The sequence below is a fragment of the Capsicum annuum genome, chromosome 11 (genome assembly GCF_002878395.1).
Source record: "Capsicum annuum cultivar UCD-10X-F1 chromosome 11, UCD10Xv1.1, whole genome shotgun sequence".
Classification (NCBI taxonomy): domain Eukaryota; kingdom Viridiplantae; phylum Streptophyta; class Magnoliopsida; order Solanales; family Solanaceae; genus Capsicum; species Capsicum annuum.
This window is the reverse complement of record NC_061121.1, coordinates 35,331,819-35,337,864: the sequence shown is the minus strand read 5'-3', so window position 1 is coordinate 35,337,864 and position 6,046 is coordinate 35,331,819. Positions and strand designations below refer to the sequence as shown.

Here is a 6,046-nt window from a genome sequence, read left to right as displayed (position 1 = left end):
TAGCATTTCTTTTTAGACAGTTCGAGTTAGCTGGGGGTTTTCCTAGTGACTCTCTAGTATTAGTAGTAGAGGCTTATTAGACTGCCAGTTTTGATTCAGATTATTTAGTATTGATGTTTCAGATATTATTCTCAGATATTATAGACAGTTTCCACATTCTTGCATGACTTTTATATTTATATTTCCTTCATTATGAGATTTAGGCTCAGAAGTATGCAGATAGGGTTAACTTAAGGCTACTCATAGTTTTGAGCACCGTGTGACGTCTCGAGATCAGATTTTGGATCGTTACAAACTTAGTATAAGAGACTAAGGTTTTTAAGAGTCCTAGGGAGTCAGACAAGCCTCGTTACGTAGAGTCTTGGTCATGGGTGTGAAGCGTGCCATATTTATGAACAAGAGGCTACAAAATGTCCTTAGGAAATCATCTCTTTCTTTTGTAATCTATCTTGCTTACGATATCTCTATCTACTTTTAACTCGTGATCTTACATGACAGTTGAATATGCCTCCTCGTTGAGCTAACGCCTGCAAAAATGATAACTAGCCACCCCAGCCCACAGATCATTTGAATGAGAATGTATCCCACACTACAAGAAAAGTGATTATTACCTGGAGATTTTCATAGGGATAATTGGGTAAAACCCCCAAGTAATTTGATTACCTGCGGATTTTCTTACCAATTAGAATCCAAAGGAAATACCTTTGTAGGTAATTATTACCTGCAGGTTTATAAAATTCCCAGGTAATTTAGCTGCGAAAATAAATCCACAGGTATGTTATTTACGGATTTATTTGCGATTAACTATCAAAATTTTGCATGAATTATTTGGTAAAATTTCATAAAAAGGGATTTTACCTGCGGATTTCAATGGAAAAAATCACAAACTATTTCCCATGAAGATTTCCAAGTAAATCCCTAGGTAATTTAGCTGCGGAAATAAATCTGGAAGTACGTTATTTGCGGATTTATTTTCGATTAACTATCAAAATTTTGCATGAATTATTTGGTAAAATTTCATAAAAAGGATTTTACCTGTGGATTTTCACAAAAAAAAAATATTCCCCACGAAGATTGCCAAGTAAATCCCTAGGTAATTTGGCTGCAAAAATAAATCTACAGGTACGTTATTTGCGGGTTTATTTTCAATAATTAGCAAAATTTTGAATGAATTATTTGGTAAAATTTCATTAAAAAAGTATTTTACCTGCGGATTTTCACGAAAAAATTTCATGTAATAATTCACACGTAAATTACTAGAAACATTTCACAATTAGTCAAAAATCTATTCAAAACCTCCAATAATTCTCAATAAAACATCATTCAATACAAGTCTATGTAAACCATTATAGCTAACAAAAAATATAATTCATAACATCCACATCAATAATGTATGATTCTTAAATGGTCCAAAACAAAATATTTTAAACTTGAATCCTCAATAAAACTATCAACCATCAGGGTCAGAATCACTTTCATTCTCATAAGCTTGGTTGTCTTCTTGAGATAGGTGTTCATCATTTGAAGATGAATTCTTGTATACATGCTTCATCAACAAGTCCAATTCCTTTCTCATCCTCCTTCCATAATTGATGCACTTTGAGCAGTTAATACTTCTTGTTTCTTTCTTTCAAACTCATTCCACATAAGAATATGTTAATTCAGGCCATAAAAGTGCTAAAAATATATTATTAGCATAAATTATATGACATTATAGTATCAAATAAAATCATAACAATCAACAAATATAAACATTTACTCTCTCCGTTTCAAAAAGAATGACCTACTTTCTTTTTTACTCTGTTTAAAAAAGAATGACCCCTTCCCCTTTTGGCAATACTTTAATTTTAGCTTTTCACATGACATGTTTAGGACCACAAGATTAAAGGGCATTTTGGTACATTTAACACAACTTTAATTTAAGGCCACAATATTCAAAAGTCTTCTTTATTTTCTTAAACTTTGTGTCAAGTCAAAGTAGGTCATTCTTTTTGATACAGAGGGAGTATATATTAACATATAAAGCATCACAAACTCAAAGTTCATTTTTCAAATTATTGTGACTATTGTTATGACTTGTCCTATTAAGATAACAGAGGATGAGATTAGAAGAATAAGAGAACAAGAGGAAAGGTTCAAGTGGTGCCATGTATTTAACACTTAATGTGAAGAAAACTCTTTTCTTATTTGTTAAAACTCCAAACCCGGTCAAATGGATTATACAAGATACACTGCAATAGATTATACATTGTCAGGTACACTGTAATGGATTATACAAGAAGAGTTACTCAATGCAAAATTCTCAAAGCAGAGATATTTTCATATAATCAAACATATTTATTTTGTAACTATACTTTATTATTTTCAAGTTATTAGTACACATTTCAAGTGACTATACTTAACCATTTCAAGTCACAAGTTCGCAATTTCAAGTAACTACACTTAATCATTTTCAAGTCACTACGTTTAATAATTTTCAAATAACTTATTCACATTTTAAGTCACTAGTACACATTTTAAGTCTCTAGTACACATTTTAAGTCTCTACAGTCAAACCATTTTCAAATAGCTAATTGAAATTTTAAGTCACTATACTTAACCATTTTTAAGTAACTACATTTAACCATTTCAAGTCACTGCACTTGACCATTTTCAAGTAACTAATTCACATTTCAAGTCACTATACTTAACTATTTTCAAGTCACTAGTACACATTTCAAGTCACTACACTTGACTATTTTTAAATAATTAATTAACATTTCAAGTCACTATACTTGACCCTTTTCAAGTAACTACTTCACATTTCAAATAACTATACCTAATCATTTTCAAGTCACTACATTTAATCATTCATTTCAAGTCACTATACTTAACCACTTTCAAGTAACTACACTTAACCATTTTCAAGTCACTAGTACACATTTCATGTCACTATACTTAACCATTTGCAAGTAACTACAATTAACTATTTGCAAGTCACTAATACACATTTCACGTCATTACACTTAAATCATTTTAAAGTCACTAGTATACATTTCAAGACACTAAATTTAATTATTTTCAACTCATAAGTTCATAATTTCAAGTAACTTAGTTCACATTTCATGTAACTAAACCATTTTCTAGTCACAAGTACACATTTCAAGCCACTACACTTAACCATTTTAAAGTCACAAGTATACATTTCAAGTAACTACACTTAATCATTTTCAATTCACAAGTTCACAATTTTAAATGACTACACTTAACCATTTTAAAGTCACTGGTATACTTTTCAAGTCACTACACTTAACCATTTTAAAGTCACAAGTATAAATTTCAAGTAACTACACTTAATCATTGTTAAGTCACAAGTTCACAATTTCAAATGACTATATACACTTAACCATTTTCAAGTAACTAATTCACATTTCAAGTAACTACACTTAACCATTTTCAAGTTACTACTATACCCTTCAAGTCACTGCACTTAACTATTTTCAAATAACTAATTTACATTGCAAATCACTAAACTTATAACATTTTGAAGTCACTAATGTACATTTCAAATCACTACACTTGATTATTTTCAATTAACTAATTCACATTTCAAGTCACTATACTTAATCATTTTCAAGTTACTATATATCTATGCTACATTCCATCGAAACACACTTAAACATAATTTTCAAGTACCTAAATTCAAAACACAAGTCACTAATTCATAATTCAAGTAAATACACTTAAACAATTTTTAAGTCCCAAATTCTTTTCACAAGTTACTGATTCACCTTTTAAGTACCTACATTTGCACATTCTCAAGTCACTAATTCACTCCTCAAGTGACCACACTTTAGTAAATTCAAAACACAAGATCACCTTTCAAGTACCTATACTTACATATTTTCAAGTCGCTAATTCACTTATCAAGTGACCACACGTTACTAAATTCAAAACAAAAGTTCACATTTCAAGTACTTAAATTCAAAATAAAAGTAACTATTTCATAATTTAAGAAACTACACCTAAACATTTCAAGTCATTAAGCAGGCTGTCAAACCTGTCAAACCATTAAGCATACCACATCTAAGTAATTTAAAATACCTAGTTAAGCCGGCTGTCAAACCATATCTAAGCATACCATAATTACAAAAAAAGGAAGCATCATTCTTTGACTAATTAAACGAAAAGAATTTATAACGTAACAAGAATAGACATGCCATGGTATTCACAACCAACAAATTTATAAAATCAGCCTAGCAAATGGAATAACAAAACCCTTAAAAAGCGTCACAAACTTTAAAAAAATATTAATGAGAGCTCACAAGAACTAGGCATTTTCGTATAGGTGACTCTAAGCACATAGACACATGAAATTGCAAGGATCAACTAAAAATTCATAGTCAAGTTTCGTCATGTTCAAATCTAAAGAAAATGTCGAAAAGAAAAAGGAGTAGAAGATTCTTAAGAGGAGTGTCCAATCCAATAGGACCAATCAAAATGAAATGGGGGGAGTAAGTGCAAATTCTCGTGACAAAAGCAACCCATGATTTAACCCCTAAATGCCACATCTCTCACTTGCAAACTTTCAAGAACTCGCCATAAAATCAGTGAAACTACAAGCTACAAAAAACTATTTATAAAGACAATTGAAGAAGGTAGCAACCTGAATGTCAGATTTGGATAAACCAGGAACATCCATGTGGAAAATGTACTCTTTTGGGGTATCAAGAATGTCCACTGGAATGTTACCCTTGTTTTCACTGCTCTCATTTGACCGCAATCGAATTCCTAGCCTCTCAATGGCTTCGGGAAAGTTAAGAAGATGGCTCACTACATCCACAATTGTGGTCATTTTCACAAGAAAACCTATACAGTAAACCAACAATCAATACATAATTTACTCTTAGCTTAACCCCATAAATTAAAGCTTAACCCCACAAATTAAAAAAGGACATGATAATCACACAAACTAATTTTGGAAACTTAATTATCTTACCAGTGCCAATATTTTGCTTCGAACTTTATGATTATAATTTGCAGCTCTTAGAAGAAATTTTGGATAGGAAAAGAAAGTTCAGCAAGTTCCAATTTAAATTGGGGATAATATTATGTATTTCTCCAGTAAAAAAGATACTTCTAGTAGGTTCACGTTCTTTTGTATTAGGGCATGAAGAATCTAAGATAATTTAGGAACTTACCAGGTATAGGGACACCTGTTATGTTATGACCTTAACTTTGGTTCAACTGGTGGATTTGCCGGTGGGGTGAGGGAGAGGAGAGATGTCGGAGTAGTGGCAGCATCAACGGTGCGGTTAGCCGGAGAAGAAGAAATGGGCGGTTGTAATGGTGGAGTTTAGAGAGAGAAAGAAGAGCATAGGGAGAGAGAAGAAAGTGGTTGTTGGTAAAAAAATGGTTAGGGTTTGGTTTTTGGTATTTTAAAAAGAAAAAAGATGGAGAATCAATCTCATCCATTGATCAATTTGATCTATGGCTGAGGTTTAAATTTATAAGATATCTAAAATTGGGCCATAATTGAATTGAAGAGTTAAATTAAACTTACGTGGACAAAATCTAGGCTAAAATGATCATAAATTGATAAAATTAAGTTAAAAATAAATAATTTGAAAAAAATAAATAAGCAAATAATAAAAAAAAGGATTGCTATAATAAAAATAAATAAATAATAATAATAATAATAATAATAATGAAAACTAAAGAATGTATTTGTAGATTGTGAGTGTGCATATGATAAATATTAATAAAATTATGTAAAATAAATAAACAAAATATTATATTTGAATTAATAAATTATAAAAAATGATAATAAAAATTAATAAAAAATAATTTATATATTTTTAAATGATGGGTGCGACACGTCGTTAATTATATTATACAAGAATAATGTGTAAAAATATTAATATTTGAAATTAAATAATTTTGATAAAATAGCAGCCTTAGAGAGCATCGAAAGGTCAAATTAGGTGTCAACAGCAGCTGAAGCAAACATGTTATAAATGTCTATTTTTTTTATTAAATATTATTAATTTTTTTATATGTAAATGAT

At 30.2% G+C, this 6,046-nt stretch overlaps 1 long non-coding RNA gene across 1 annotated transcript; it reads right to left on the bottom strand.

Moving 5' to 3' along the window:
* Window positions 1-1,253: 1,253 nt before the first annotated feature.
* Window positions 1,254-5,590, bottom strand: LOC124888452. Its single transcript, XR_007046588.1, has 3 exons — window positions 5,181-5,590; window positions 4,646-4,848; window positions 1,254-1,627 (listed from the first exon to the last, which is right to left on the bottom strand). It is a non-coding gene; the product is annotated as an uncharacterized LOC124888452 (long non-coding RNA).
* Window positions 5,591-6,046: the final 456 nt, after the last annotated feature.